General features: G+C 41.6%; 1 long non-coding RNA gene across 1 annotated transcript; it reads left to right on the forward strand.

Annotated features, from left to right (window-relative positions):
- The first annotated feature begins 11,739 nt into the window (after positions 1-11,739).
- LOC309715773 lies at positions 11,740-12,354 on the forward strand. Its single transcript, XR_014279288.1, has 3 exons — positions 11,740-11,832; positions 11,926-12,103; positions 12,190-12,354. It is a non-coding gene; the product is annotated as an uncharacterized lncRNA (long non-coding RNA).
- The last annotated feature ends 4,265 nt before the right edge of the window (positions 12,355-16,619 follow it).

Raw genomic sequence — 16,619 nt, forward strand, 5'->3', positions numbered from 1 at the left:
GTAATCCATCATAGTAACTACATTTCTTTTCTTTTTTTTCTGCTAACACTTCTGGAACCCTGTCATTTATCATCCTTGGGGACTTGTGCGACTTTCCAAAGGTTTCTGATAAAGCTATGACAGTTTCCATCCAGTAGCCTTCTCGATAATGAGAACCTCAAATGAAACACAAAAAATGGTGTTGTTCAGTTCTGTATTGGAGACATTGCAGTACCAAGATTCAATGGTTCTTTGAAGATATTTGGGAACAAAGTGAATATGGAGTCAAAGACATATGCCTGTGAAGTACAGAGAATATTTCATTAATTCAAAGTAAAGGTCTGTCTTTTCACGCACCAAAGACAAGCTGGTGTTTTAGCATATGGGCAAACTATAAAAGAAAAGACTTGAGGAAAATAGAAGGAGATAAAAAGATAAAACTGCAGTGCTAGAAGATTTTTAACAGTGTTCTGAATCTGTTTTTTTGGAATTACTAATAAGGGTATACTCTAAGCTGGACACAGCTGAAATCCCCTCCTGTGTTTTCTAACATCATTACGGCATTATAGATGACCTGCTGTGAGTAACTTGAGCCAAACCATTTGGAAAATACATCCCATGCTTTGAAAAATAAAACCCTCTTGAGAAAGAAATGCTTTGAATGAGATTTGCTCTCCATTTGGGTGCACCATCTTTTAACTCAACACCACCGAGGCCCGTTGTTTAAAGCAGCCAGAAATCAATGTTACCATTAAATGTTTACAAGCCATCATTAGATTCTTTCGTGTTTTTGTTTGGTTGTGATAGAGCATTAGTTTAAGGATATCCATGAAAAATAACTCCACTTGCTCTAATCACATTTTGCTGCTCTGGTCTTATTTCTCATGAATAGATATTGCTTTAGGAACCTTTGACACTAAAAGGTCTGTCTAATCAAATGCTTTACATTTATCAGATATATGTACTCCAATTATAACATTGTTATGCACTGCAACAGTTGGTTTAGCTATACAGTAATTGCCTCGAATAAATTTGGGTCTACACCTTCAAGGGAACAAACACAGCTAAGATAACCTAAGCTAACCTAAGATAACAGTACAGGCACTGCAATGTCAGGTGTCGAGAAGCTACCAGATTTAATTGGTTTGCCGCCTGTAGAAATGACAATGGACCTTTGCTTGCTCTGTAAGAACAAGCTTTAAAAGTAATACTGTTCTAGGGATAAATGTTAAATTATATAAGTGAAATTCTGTGTTCTGTTTTCTCTCTCTCTCACTCTCTTTTTTTAAATAAATGAGAACAAAGCTGTTTTGATTCCACTTTGACTGACACTATATATCAATACAGAGCATGGAATCAAAGGATCAATGAATGAATTGAATATTTCTTTGTACGAATGTAATATCCTTTCCAACATCAAACAAAAACAAGCACACACAACCGCATTTCTGGCTCTGTAAGACTGAACGCATTGGCACACAAGCGCTCACTGATTGTGGGCAAATAATTAGCATATTCACTATTGTAGTTTAGCATGCTAATTCCTCATTTGCATGCTAATAAACAACACAGCTGATGCTGGAAGCAGTCCAGAAGCCGAATTGTGCGTCAAAGGAAAATATCAACACCAGATGATTCATCCTTCAGGGATCGTAAATGTCACACAAAACTTGAAAGGAAAAAAAAATGGGAGATTTCAATCTGGAGCAAAATATCGAACTTACTCTTAGTTTGACTCTCAACATTACTTATTCTCGTGCTGCTAAAAATGCCTAGTTCTACAGTTCAGTTCAAAATCACTGAATGCCCAGAGGAGATCAAGAAATGTGCAGATGTCTTTTAAAATACATGATATATGAAGAAGGAAGCTATTGGAACTGATGGAAATACATTAGGTTAAGCGGTTGTAGATGCGCTTTGTGCTACGCTGACGAGTAGACATCAAAGAGGCTTTCTACCAGACAGTTATGCAGATGAGTATCCTGATCCAAGCTATCTGAAAACAAGTATTGTAAGTACTTATACACATCACTGTATTTCCAAGCAGTTAAATGCTATCTGTTATGTCAGTATTTGAATGAACTGATACACTATTGTGTAAAAGCAAGTGTTAAGAAGTCACGTTGGTGACATTTAAAAAAGGGGGGGGGGGGGGGCTGTTTGTTTTTTGCTTTTATTAAACGTCAGCTCAGTGAAAGACTGATTTTGTTTGGTGATTTATTCGTGACTGAGTAGTTTTGAAAATGTCTTGTACTAATACATATTCAGCCAGTGGCATTTCACAGATGATGATGCCGGGAAACAAAAATTCCATCATATTACGTGGCTGAGTCCAAAACAATGTGGCGTAACAAATGATTCCGCAGTCAGAGCTGTAGATGATCCAATATAGAAAGTTTTGCATACAACAACAGCAATCTGTGTACTATATCAAGTGAAAATAACATCAGTTTCAAAAGAGGAAAGGTTGAGATATGCCTTCCAAACAGTTTTTGTCATAATTTTCTCTTAAAGGGAGGTGTAGAAGTATAACGCTGAAAGAGCTAAGTGAGTTGATTTGACCTATGTCACATTTATTTGGAAGCCACTGAGGTGACAAATAACTCTAAGCACCCACTGCCGTTTCCTAGTGCTCTGTGTGTCCACTTGACCTCATTAAGAATATGCTTCACACAGAAACAGCTTTAGTCTTCATGGGACTTTTTCGTGCCTCAATTTCAGACTGCATTACTGTCTGCCTGAGGCAGAAAGGTTCTGACACCCTTATTATCACAATTAATGGGCAATATTCAGCAAACTGAATAGGTCTCTGATGATAACCAAAAACACACATCATTTAAACTCACCTCTCACAGACAGAGGGAGTGCGCTCAGAGTAGAAGACGAATGGGATGAGACATTCGAACACTCCCATAAAAAAGGAAATAAACAATCTGAACAAATGTAAATGTCAGCATCATTAAACCATCGAGTCTTTTCAGTTCAGATATTTTGTATCATTTGAGGACAGATGATGGATAAAATGATGCCTGGTGGAGCGGAGCGTGAACATCACTGCAGTAATCAGTGCATATTGCTTTTTTATCTGTCAGACCTAAAGTTAGAGAAGGTCAAAAGCAAGTTTTATATATTTTGCTGAGAGCACGTAGGGGCTAAGAGCCTTGTTGTCTTTGCGTTTATATGTCATTCTGATATTTCATTTTTCATGCACTATTTATAGCTTTTTTTAAAGATTTTAAAAATCAGGTGGGCGTGCTTCAGTCATGTGTTGGATCCATGTGCTTTTAAAGCTCTGCACACTGAAGTGCCCTATTTGCACAGATGAGGGGACAAGAACAGGAACCAGGGAGCTTGATAGACTGCCCAATTCATGTATCATCATCACCTTTAGATAGTCAAAACACATTACTTAATCACCCTGACAAAGTGCTGACTCACGGGATATGTAACCGTTCCAGTGGGTGAGTAGATGTGGTCTGATGTGGTTTTACAGCACATGACCTCTTCACTGCCTGCAACCTACACTCTCTTTTATGTTGAAGCAGCTTCAGAACATGGGCGAACATGTTTCTTTTGCATATTGTTTTTGTTTTAAAATGTAGTACCATGTCATATGCTCTTCTAAAATTCTCACATTTTGCACAATTTTTTACATTTGATCTGTTGGCACTTTTGCTTTTTTATTAGCAACTGATTTTAACCAGCAGCAAAGTGTTTCACATTTAACACAGGACAGGGTTACTGTCTTGCTAAAGGAAGAGTGCAACAGTACTGGTGATAGCCTTGGTATCAGAGTTACATTCACAGGAACCACAACACCCAGGCTTTCTCACCTTTGGATTAATGGTAATTAGATCATGCAATTGTTTTCAGTCGTGGTTGATTGCTATAGTTACTTTACTATGCTCTTCCCCCAAGCAAAGCTACAGTATACTGAAAAAATTTCTCTAGATTGAGGATCAAGTTTTATCTTTATCATTTTAAAAATGACTGTTAAAGTTTATGGCACAATACCTTCTATCCATCAATGAAGCAGTTTCACACAAAAAATCTCCAAAGTTTGCATCAGTGACCTGTCCATTTTATCAAGTGCTACTTAACTCTTTCACGCTGTTATACTATCACATAATATCATGTCCTCTTTTATCTAAAACATGTACACACAGCAGCCATGATGATTCAAATATATATTACTGAAGTGAACATGGAATTTATTATAAACATAGATGTCATAACCAACAGGGCACAGGACTCCAGAGATTCAGTTAGTGTATTTACAGTGCATGTGAAAAGGGTAACTATTTACAAAATCTTCAAGCAAGGATAATTTCACAGTCTTTATTTAGATAGTCCTTGGGAAGGTAAATCTGTTAGTGAATCCAGAGCTTCCAATCACACATGACCCAGGAACAGTATCTCTGTCACAAAAGGCCTGGCAGGGAAAAACACCAGAGCTTCTGCACAGAGGAGATGACAGGTTAGTAATCTTTGAGGAAACAACAGGAAAGCAGACTTACAGCTCTGCAATGATCTCAGTAATACAGTTATTTCAACATTCAGGCAAACACTGAACATTTAATCCCAGCATAAGTAGCAGCCGCCTGATCAGCAGATGACAAACAGGTGAGGTTGATTGCTCCAGGTGTGCCCAGGAGGAGGACGGAGATCTCGAAAGGACCCCGCCCCTGCAAGGTAAGGCGTGGTTCTCTCCAAAATGGAGAGAGAAAGAAAGAAAGGGAAGAGGCCTACAGGATGACTGGAGGACTATTACAGTTTATAACCATTAACAGCATTAAACACTGCGTTCACTGCTATATCATTAAAAAAAACTTCATAACTGCACACTTGCAAATCAGTATGTCCATTCAAAGCTGTGTAGGGAACTTTGAGTGTTTGGGATCTGCTCTCATGTTTTCAACACTCACTGAAATGGCAGCTCAGGTGTCTTTATAATTCTATGACCACGCCCACATAATATCCTTTGATCTCTGTTATCAACTCAGTTAGTTCCATCTCAGTTAGCTTAGAAAAAATAACTTCTAATTTGTTCATTTTTAGATTATTTAGCTACATTGCAGGTGCAGATTTCATGATTCTCTCAAGGCTCTCTCTCACCTCTGCATGACCTCTGTGTCTTTCGTGCATCATATATGATCACTCTAATGGCCGCTTCACATAGAAACTGGGATGTGCTCCACTGACCGTTAGGTTGAGTGAATGGCCTGCAATTTCTGGACTCTGTGCTCTAACTGCACTTGTAATAGTTTGCACATACTCATGGTTTAATATATGGACTGTCATGTTTCTAATGGTTGTGAAAATTTACACCGTGCCATGGTTGCCACATGTGTGAAGGCTCCTCGTCTGGTGTTCCTGCACTTCAGCATATTTTGCTTGACATGGCAACAAACTATTCGTGCATGGCACAAGCCATGGGACATAATGGGTTTCAGAGTGCAGTGGTGCCATTGGTGTATTGAATGTGAAGGGCCCTTTCTGGTTTTCTTTCTTTACACTTTTAAAATCCCCCCAAGACCCTTCAAACACCAGCAGGTGTCTGTTTCTGCAGAAGCTTGGGCAAATGTGACTAGTACAGTTTCACAGTATCCAAAAACATTTTTGACGCACATTGGTGGATCTAAAATGCATCTGAAAAGATATGACCCAGAACAGCCCGCAGAAAAATTTGTAGCACATGTAGTTCACCAAATTTCAGGCTAAAATAATTACATTTAGGGAATTGTTACTGCTGTTACTGAAATATCAAAAAATGTTAAATTTGACTCAAACAATATGTAAGGATTAATGAGACGTGCTCTGTGCACAGTATCCCATTCCATTTACAGAAGCTTCTATCTAAATCTCACAAACAAAAGAAGCAATTTGGCTTAAAATTATAATAATAATGTGTATGTGTTAGTCCCCATAGGGAAATAGTTCCTCTGCATTTAACCCATTCACCCAGTGAAGCAGTGGGCAGCCACCAATGCAGCGCCCGGGGAGCAGTGTGTAGGGACGGTACCTTGCTCAGGGCTACCTCACGGTGGCCGTTCAGTGGAGTTGAACCCCCGACCTTCCGATCATGGGGCCACCACTCTACCTACTGAGCTATCCCTGCCCCCTTTTTTTTTTTTTTTTTTTTTTGATGATTGATTTGCTTAATTAATTAAAAGACTTCAAAGAGTCCTGTAAAAACCTTTCTTTGTTGCATCTCTGTATAAACTATACGATATACTGTTCCCAGATTTGTGCTTTAACATGAAAAAATATCGAGGATGTACCTCTCTAATGGTGCCTGTCTTTTTTAAAAGCTTCTCCCGCCTGAGGTATTGTCATCAGTCTGCAAAACTATCTTTCAGTTTTCTCCATTTCCATTCTATTCTCCTTTATCTCCTGGGGTGGCCGCTGAACATAAGGAAACATTATTCATCCTCAGACAATGAGCCAAAACTTGTCTCCATGGTTACCAGGTGTGAAGCGGATAATGCCAAAAGCTGTCTTGTGCTTAATCTCTAAGATGTCTTAATTGTGTCATTTCTATCCCTCTGTCTATCTCTTCCTGCCTCCAACGACCTGAACAGGGTTCACGGCTGACACGGTCACAACGAAATCTGACCTCTCTATAACTGAAGCCGTATATACTGGCTGTATTGTGACCTGTTCAATGAGGTCCATTAAAAAGGGCCAAAAATAGTAAATGAGCTCTGTTCAAAACCTATACTGCCCCTTCCTTTTGTACTTTAACTAATAACTCATTAATCCTTACATATTGAACCTATTCCCTAAAATTACTAGACCTACCAGGATTACATCACATTGTGCAACTCTCATAGACAACATTTTTGCAAATGACATTGAAAATAAGACTGTAAGTGGACTCCTGATTAACGACATAAGTGACCATCTTCCAATTTTTACAATCTATGATAGGAATTACAAGATCAATAAAATGGACAGTAAAAAAGAGTACAGACGAGTAAGAACAGAAGAAAGAATAAATGCATTTAAAAAAGATTTATTGAAGGAAAACTGGGGTGAAGTATATCAGGAACAGGACGTTAATAGTGCTTATAATAAATTCCTTAGAATATTTACATTACTGTACAATACCAACTGTCCAATAAAGCAATATAGTAGGAAACAGAAATATATGGACTGTCCATGGATAACAAAAGGTCTGCAAAATGCATGTATAAAGAAAAATGCTCTATACAGAGAGTTCTTAAGAACGAGAACTAAAGATGCTGAAATCAGATACAAAAGATATAAAAATAGGTTAACTAATATACTTAGATTTAGTAAAAAGGAATACTATAAGAAGCAATTAGATATAAATAGAAATAATAATAAAAGATTATGGGAAATCCTGAACAGTGTTATAAAATGTGGGACTGAACAAAAGAACTATCCCAAGTATTTCATTTGTAATGACCATGAAGAATACAATATGGATGTTGTGGCAAATAGTCTCAATGAATTCTTTGTAACTGCTGGACCAAATTTAGCAAGAACAATCACTCATCCTGGGAAAGCACAGGAAAAACCCGATACACTGATTGACAGAAATCCATATTCTATGTTTCTCACAGCCGTTGATGAAAATGAAGTTCTTGAAATTGTCAAAAAATGTAAAAATCACAAATCTTTGGATTGTAATGATATTGATATGATAGTGGTTAAAAGAGTCATTGAGGCCATTATAAAACCATTTACATACATCTGTAATTTATCATTTCAAACTGGTCGATTTCCAGACAGAATGAAAATAGCAAAAGTTATACCTCTATACAAATCTGGAAACAAACACCATTTCACAAACTACAGGCCTGTCTCTTTACTACCCCAATTCTCAAAAGTTCTTGAAAAACTGTTTAAAAACAGACTGGAAAAATTTATAGATAAACATAAACTACTCACTGAGAGTCAGTACGGATTCAGATCAAGCAGATCAACATCATCGGCACTATTAGATTCAATAGAATACATCACAAATTCCATAGACAAAAAGCAATATGTGGCTGGGTTATTCATAGACTTGACAAAGGCATTTGACACTATAGATCATGATATATTAATAAGAAAACTAGAACGTCATGGTGTCAGAGGGGTAGTTTTAGATTGGGTCCGGAGTTATTTAAGTGACAGAAAGCAGTTTGTGAAAATAAATGGTGGTTGCTCCTTATGTATGGACATTGCTTGTGGTGTACCCCAAGGGTCAGTTTTGGGTCCAAAATTCTTCAACTTGTACATTAACGACATCTGTAAAGTGTCCAAAGTATTAAAAATGGTTCTCTTTGCTGACGATACAAACATTTTTTGCTCTGGTGATGATCTGCAGAATTTATTGGAGGATATGACTAATGAAATAAGTAAAGTGAAGTTCTGGCTTGATAAAAACAAATTATCATTAAATTTGAATAAATCTAAACTGATGTTATTTGGAAATAGTAGTTTAAATACAAATGCAAAGATTCAAATAAATGGTGTTGATATTGAAAGAGTCAGTGAAAATAAATTTCTGGGGGTAATAATAGATGAAAAACTTAACTGGAGAGCTCACGTAAGATATATTCATTCCAAAGTATCACGAAGCATTGCAGTACTAAACAAGGCAAAACAGGTATTCGACAGAACATCACTTCATATTCTCTACTGTTCACTGGTTTCGCCATACTTAAGCTATTGTGCAGAGGTCTGGGGCAATAACTATAAAACCACATTACATTCACTTTTTACTCTTCAAAAGAAAGCAATTCGAATCATCCACAATGCAGGTTATAGGGAACATACAAACTCACTATTTTTGCAGTCTGAAATATTGAAAATTGACGATATAGTGAAATTCCAAACAGCACAAATTCTATTCAAAGCAAAAAATAAAGAACTGCCAGGTAATATTCAGAGTATGTTTTTTTTGAAAGAAGGAAGTTATAATTTAAGGGGTTTTTGTAACTTCAAAACAATGAAGGTACGTACTACAAGAAAAGGCTTTTGTGTTTCTGTTCATGGAGTGAAACTATGGAACAAACTGAATATGGAATTAAAGCAATGTCCAAACATAAAACTGTTCAAAAAGAGTTATAAAAATATGATCTTCTCGATCTATAAAGAAAAGGAAAATATTTAAATTAAGTGAATGTCTCTATTTAAAAACAAACAAACAAAAAATTCATGATGTGATATTATAGTATATAGTATATCAGAAATCTGTTCACTATTTTTATTACAAATTATATCAGTAAGGAAGCTGACTAAATATTCACTGATAATTTATGGGACAGGGGTGGGATTAAATAAGTGTATACTTCTTCCCACTCCCTTTCAACATGTAAATTAATCAGAATGTTTTTTTGTATGTAATTTGTATAGTATTTTTTTCTCTCTTATTTCTTTTCTAAATGTACTTGTATATTGTTCACATGTTGAAATAAATTACCAATCAATCAATCAATCAATATTGTATACATTAATTGCAACTCCATTGTGCACACACAGAAAAGCCAATATACACATTCCCTGATCTCTGGTTTCTCTTAAGTAGTTATTAGTATTCCCAGATGCTAAATTACTTTATATTAGCGTTCATTATTTTTTATATATCAGAGCATTGCATGCATTGGAAAAGGCACAAACTCAGCCACCACTAATAAAGTTAAAAAAACAGGGCTGAAAAAAAGCATGTCAGACCTAGGGCATAGGGATTAAGCTGCTGTACGTTGTTGCAGAAATCTGGTTCTTCAAATCAGATTACATTTGGAAATGTATTGAGGCAGAAATGGTGGCGCTGCACAAACAAGCAGAGTGAAGAATTGAAGGAAGCTGTTGATAACCTTAACCCTTTCAGGCTCAAATTACGTTTTAGTTGCTAATGCACAACCATGTCCTGCAGTGGTACTTATGAGTAAAAAAAAACCCATAAAATATATATGTGGGGTAATCAGGTTGTTAGTTTTTAACTGTTGCACATCGGCAACGCCTGCCTCGAGAGGGTTAAAACAGTTGAAAAACATTAAGATAACTGCATATTAACAAAGCAAAAGATGCAAGAAAACACAGTCTCAAATGTAAGGGTGGGCGTTACAGGCTCACCCATGCATTTCTCAGGACTGTGATACTAATAATAGTATCACAGTCCTGAGAAATGCATATCACCAACAAAAAAATAATCTCCAAAAGACAGGAAAATATCATGAATCATTCAGACCTTTTTATTCACTTCATTGTGCTAATGTGTGTTTTCAACATTATTCAGTTTGAGTCATTTTTAGTATTAAATTGGACCTGTTGTGGGGATGCTATTCTCCTGTGATTTGTTGTTTTCCTGCACAGCTATGATGGGTTATTTCACTTTTAGGCAACTAATACCAGCTCTGGTTTCACCACAGCTACATGTAAATGGATCAGTAATAGAGCTGGCTGAGTTATTTTGTTGAATGTTTAAAACTGCTTTGCTGCTAATGGCTACTCTAATTTACTAAAAAATGAGAAAATCTACAGATAAATATGGTTCAACTCCATTACATTTTTAAAGCTTGAAATAATATGAATTCGATTTAATTATGTGATGCATTAACTGGAGATATTTGTTCCCATTCTATCGATAATATATATGAGAAAACATTGAGTATGACTATTTGTCCTGTTCCTACAGGACAATGATGACAAATTCATCATTAAGCAAATACACAGCCAAGCGCTTAAATACTAGCTTTTCACCCTAACAGTTGGAAACTTGTTAATAATGTCACATAACAAGCGTTACAGAATCACACAGAAGGCTCATTGTTCTAGACGTGACATATAAAATTAGATCATTATAACTCCCCATTAAGTATAAAAAAAACCTTCTTGTCTTTAAAGAGCATTAAAGTTAATAACCTTATCAAAGTTTAACAGCAAAACACAAAAAAATGTGTCATCATTAAGTATGTATCATTGTTTTTATTCACCACAGCTTTCAGTAATTGCATTCAGCAAGCTTTTTGAACCAGTGGGCAAATGTTTAGAGGATTGGTATGAAGGTAGAAATATCTTTCTTTAACAGAATTAAACCATATGATGGCTAAAACGTGGTGGGTTTGAGAGAAATACATTTGAATGTGTCAGGATTGTGCATCGTGGCTATGTCATTGTACAGTTTCACTGTACTAGTGTGTATTTAAAGAGAAAAATCTTGAAACCAAACCCTGAATGAACAAAAGTACCCCAAACTAACATATGGCATCTAAAGTTAAATTACTCACAGGAGTTATGGCATTTACTTCCCTTGCTACACTTTCATAGGAGAACAATTGCTTAGGATGACAAATGGTCAATTTATATAACAGCAAAAACAGATGCAGTGGTTACACGCAGTGACAGTTTTGCTACAAGAATAACACCTCCACAGGCACTACAAGGTGCTGGCAACCTCCATTATTGACACTTTATGTAATAAGTGTATTATATACACACACAAGCTAAACATATATTCATAGACCTCCAAATAATTCAAATAAATATGATTTTTTTTCCTTTAATGGAAATGTGTTGATTTCCAGAGAAACTGTCAGAAAAAGGCACTGATAAGCTTTTGAACAGAAAGCCATGAAAATAGTCCCGACCTCCACCGCAGTTAGTGTCACAAGTCGTGATGAGCAGGTAGGCTCATCAAGCACAAATCATAGGCTGCTGGACTGTCCACACTGTCATGGTCCGGGTGCGTGCCAGTGTGTCTCCCTCCAAGCCGGCGTCTCCACCCCTGGGAGGGGCCTCAGTGTTTTTGCTGATCGCTTACATCTGTGGGTAATTAGCCGGGGACTCATAAGGCCAGCGTTCTCAATCTCTCTTCGCCAGATTCTCTGCTAAACATCAGTCAGTGCAGGCCACCACCATAAATTCCCTACGTGTTTTTTTGAATCACCTTGCCTCACTGTATGTTTGTTTTTTGTGCGCCTCCTTTTTCAGCTACACCTAACTGTCAACCCCTGGCGAAGAGCTTCTACTTGGATGCTGGACCTTCTGGCAGTCCCTCAGGCTATTACCAAAATTACCTACCTGCCTCTCTGCCTCCACGCCAGGAGTTTTTGGATTTACACACCCGGACTACTCACCCCTCTATGTCATCTCCGACCTCCGTTGGCAAGTACGCAGTACGAAGGAGGATTCTGAGCCAAACAACATATTCATATGCCTCCTTATCTATGTTTGAACATCTGCATTCTGTTACAGTGACCCCGACCTTTTCCTGGACCCTTTGTGACTTGCTTTCCAGTCCAATCCCCGGAATAGCTGTCCTCTCTGACCCGGACCAGATCGTTATTTAGTTTAACGTCTACGCTCACCTTTTGTTTATGAATATTTTGTGTAAACATTAAACATTATTCTTAAAATATACTTACGAGCTGTTCGGCGTCTTGCGTTTGAGTCCTGTCACTCGTCTGAAACGGTCTCGGCCGTAACAGTAGAATCTGGCCAGTAGTTATGGACTCAGCAGACGCGGAACGGTCAGCCATTCAGAGGCAGGGGGCGATATTAGGAAGTCATGAACAATCTATTCAGTTCCTGTTAGCCCAGCAGCAGACTCTTAGAGATGGTCAAAGTAAAATACTGGAGTCCCTCCAGGCTCTACAAGCGGATATTTCTACTGCTGCTGGTTCCGCCTCGGGCCCCGCGGGCCAAGACTCCGGTACACCAGCTCCTCTGCCTCAACCTGTTGCCGTTGCATCTCCACCTACATCAGCTTTCCGTGATGCTACGTCCCCGGAGCCCGAACCATTTTCAGGGGATCCAGGGAGTTGTAGCGGGTTTTTGCTTCAGGTCGACCTTGTTTTCGGTCGTTCTCCACGCACATTTGTTGCGGATTCTAATAAGATATCTTATTTGGTGGGTAAACTGCGTAATCGTGCACTTAAGTGGGCGGAGGCGTATCTATCGAAGAATCCTTTGTTAACCTGTTCTTATGAGGTGTTTTTGGGGGAATTCCAGAAAACGTTTGCGCACCCCATTTCTGAGGGTAGTTCTGCGCAGAGGCTGCTGGATCTTCGCCAGGGCCGTCAGAGGGTTGCTGATTTTTTGATTGATTTTCGTACTGCCGCCGCCGAAACCGGTTGGCCTGACGACGCTCTGCGTGGGGTGTTTTTCCGGGCATTGAACGAGGGTATGAAAGACCAGCTTGCCTCCCGTGATGAGCCAAAATCTTTTGAGGAACTGGCGTCCCTCTCCCTTCGCATTGACAACAGGTTGCGTGACAGGGAGAGGGACAGGAACTACAAATCCCAGCGCCGTTTACCGCGCTCGTTTCCGGGTACGTCACCGTCGCCGCCTCCGACTGTGGACTCGCATGAGTTTGTCGCCTCGGCTTACGTCACTAATCCCGAGCCGGAGCCTATGCAGATTGGCCGGTCACGGTTGACACCGGAGGAGAGGGAGCGGCGGCGTCGGGCTCATGCCTGTTTTTACTGTGGCTCGCTGGAACACTTGATTGCTGCATGCCCGAAGGAGGGAAAAGGTGTCGCCCGCCGGTAGAATCGGGGATACGGGTGGGCGGTTCGAATTCTGGTCAGAAACCCCGTTTACAACTCCCTGTCACCTTGGAGATGCTACAGATTACTCATTCATGCACAGCCTTATTAGATTCTGGTTCTGAACAGAATTTAATCAGTCTCGATCTCGCTGAACGATTAGGCGTTCCGCTCGTGCGCCTTGAGCCGCCCATTCCAGTTAGAGCGATTAATAACCAGGTTTTCACTAAAATTTCTTTTCACACTGGTCCAGTGTCACTGTGCACTTCGGGGAATCATAGGGAGAAACTCACCTTTTTTGTCCTCGATTCACCTGATACTCCGCTCACTTTGGGTTATCCCTGGCTGTGCTTACACAATCCGCACTTGGATTGGGAGGGGCAAAGGGTTGTCAGCTGGAGCCCTTTTTGCCACTCCAATTGTCTGACTTCCGCCCGTTTTCCCGGCCCGGGGGAGGCTACGGGGACTGACGAATATGTCCCCGATCTCTCAGGGGTGCCGCCTGAGTATCATGATTTGCGGGAAGTATTCAGTAAGATCAAAGCGCAGTCCCTACCGCCCCATCGCCCTTATGACTGTGCGATTGATTTGCTCCCCGGAGCGTCCCTGCCCAAGAGCCGGTTATATAGTATCTCTAGGCCTGAACGTGCTGCGATGGAGGAGTATATTAGGGATTCACTAGCGGCTGGGTTAATCCGTCCGTCTTCATCCCCCGTGGCGGCTGGGTTTTTTTTTGTAGACAAGAAGGATGGGTCTCTTCGGCCGTGTATTGATTTCAGGGGCTTGAATGACGTCACTATTAAAAATAAGTATCCCTTGCCACTCATTAGCTCCGCTGTTGAATCGCTACAGGGTGCCACGGTGTTCACTAAGTTAGATCTTCGCAATGCTTATCATTTGGTGCGAATCCGTCAGGGAGACGAGTGGAAGACCGCGTTTAACACCCCCCTGGGTCATTTTGAGTATCTCGTTATGCCTTTCGGTTTAACGAACGCTCCAGCGGTGTTTCAGGCCCTAATAAATGATGTCCTACGGGATTTCCTCGACCGTTTTGTGTTCGTCTATTTAGATGACATTCTTATTTTTTCTAAAACTTTGGCTGAGCATCATTCACATGTCCGAGCTGTCCTTCAACGCCTCTTGGAAAACAGACTGTATGCCAAGGCTGAGAAATGTGAGTTTCATTTGACATCGGTCTCTTTCCTGGGATACATTTTGGCAGGGGGGCAGGTGAAGACGGATCCGGCTAAGGTGAAGGCGGTCACAGACTGGCCTGTGCCTTCTACTCGCAAGCAACTCCAGGGGTTTTTGGGATTTGCAAATTTCTATCGTTGGTTCATAAGGAACTACAGTCTGGTGGCGGCTCCGCTTACACGCCTTACCTCTACGAAGCTTCCGTTCGGCTGGTCCGCCGAAGCAGACAGCGCGTTCACGAAGCTGAAACATCTGTTTTCTACTGCGCCCATCCTCGCTCAACCCGATCCGTCTAAGGCTTTTATTGTGGAGGTGGATGCTTCTGATGTGGGGGTGGGGGCTGTGCTTTCACAACGTGCCAGCCCCTCCTCTAAGCTACGGCCGTGCGCCTTTTTCTCTCGGCGGCTTTCACCAGCGGAACGGAACTATGATGTGGGGGACCGGGAACTGCTTGCCGTTAAGTTGGCGTTGGAGGAGTGGCGTCATCATCTGGAAGGCGCGGCGCTACCGTTCCTGGTGTGGACGGATCATAAGAACTTGACGTACCTACGCGGTGCGAAGAGGTTGAATGCACGTCAAGCTCGTTGGTCGCTGTTTTTCGCACGTTTTAACTTTTCCATTTCCTATCGCCCGGGTTCCAGAAACACCAAACCGGATGCCCTCTCTCGGCAGTTTGACTCTGACACGGGTCCGGCAGAGTTTTCCACCATTCTTCCGGCCGGCTGTACGGTGGGAGCTATTACCTGGGAGGTGGAGGACGCCATCAACCGGGGCCTCCGGACGGAAACGGATCCGGGCACAGGACCGACTAACCGGCGTTTTGTTCCCGCGGCTGCTCGCTCCAAGGTACTGGAATGGGTGCACGCTTCGAGGTTTGCGTGTCACCCGGGCAGGGGCAGGACGACTTCTATGGTTAAGAGACATTTTTGGTGGGCCACTCTGGACAAAGATGTTCGGGAATATGTGGCTGTGTGCCCTGTGTGTGCCAGGTGTAAGTCGCGTACTCACCGTCCTGCTGGGCTGTTGCAGCCGTTATCTACGCCTCATCGCCCTTGGTCCCACATCGCCCTGGATTTTGTTACGGGACTCCCGGTTTCGGCTGGGAAGACCACTATTCTCTCGGTCGTGGATCGGTTTTCTAAGGCTGCTCATTTCGTCGCTTTGGAGAAGTTGCCCACTGCGGCTGAGACGTCTACGTTGTTGTTGGACCATGTTTTTCGGCTTCATGGCATTCCTGTGGAAATAGTTTCGGACAGGGGTCCGCAGTTCTCGTCCCAAGTTTGGGGTTCTTTTTGCGCTGCTTTGGGGGCCAGGCCTTGTCTGAGCTCTGGTTACCATCCTCAGACGAACGGCCAGACGGAACGTTTAAATCAGGAGCTTGAGGCCGCGCTCCGCTGTGTGACCTGTCATAACCCTGCGACTTGGGCCTCGTATCTGCCGTGGGTGGAATATGCCCACAACTCCTTGGTTTCGTCTGCTACTGGGTTGTCACCGTTCGAGGCCTCTTTGGGTTATCAGCCGCCCCTGTTTCCGGAGGAGGAGGCTGATCTTGCTGTCCCCTCGGTCCAGCATCATCTACAGCGCTGCCGTCGGGTCTGGTCTCGTACGCGGGAGGCGCTGTTGCGAGCTGTGGCTCGCCAACGTAGCTGTGCCGACCGTCGCCGGTCTCCTGCGCCTGTTTACTCACCTGGACAGAAGGTGTGGCTCGCCGCGAAAGACATCCCTCTCAGGGCATCCTCCCGCAAGTTGTCTCCCCGTTACATCGGCCCCTATTCTGTGGACAGGGTCCTCAGCCCTACGGCTGTCAAGCTCCGTTTGCCTGCTGCCTTGAGGGTTCACCCGGTCTTTCACGTTTCTCAGGTGAAGCCGGTGGTGTCTAGTCGTCTGTGCCCGCCTCCGGTGCCCCCGCCTCCCGCCCGGCTCATTGACGGGCACCCTGCGTTT

Source organism: Aulonocara stuartgranti (genome assembly GCF_965226115.1).
Source record: "Aulonocara stuartgranti genome assembly, chromosome: 10".
Lineage (NCBI taxonomy): Eukaryota > Metazoa > Chordata > Actinopteri > Cichliformes > Cichlidae > Aulonocara > Aulonocara stuartgranti.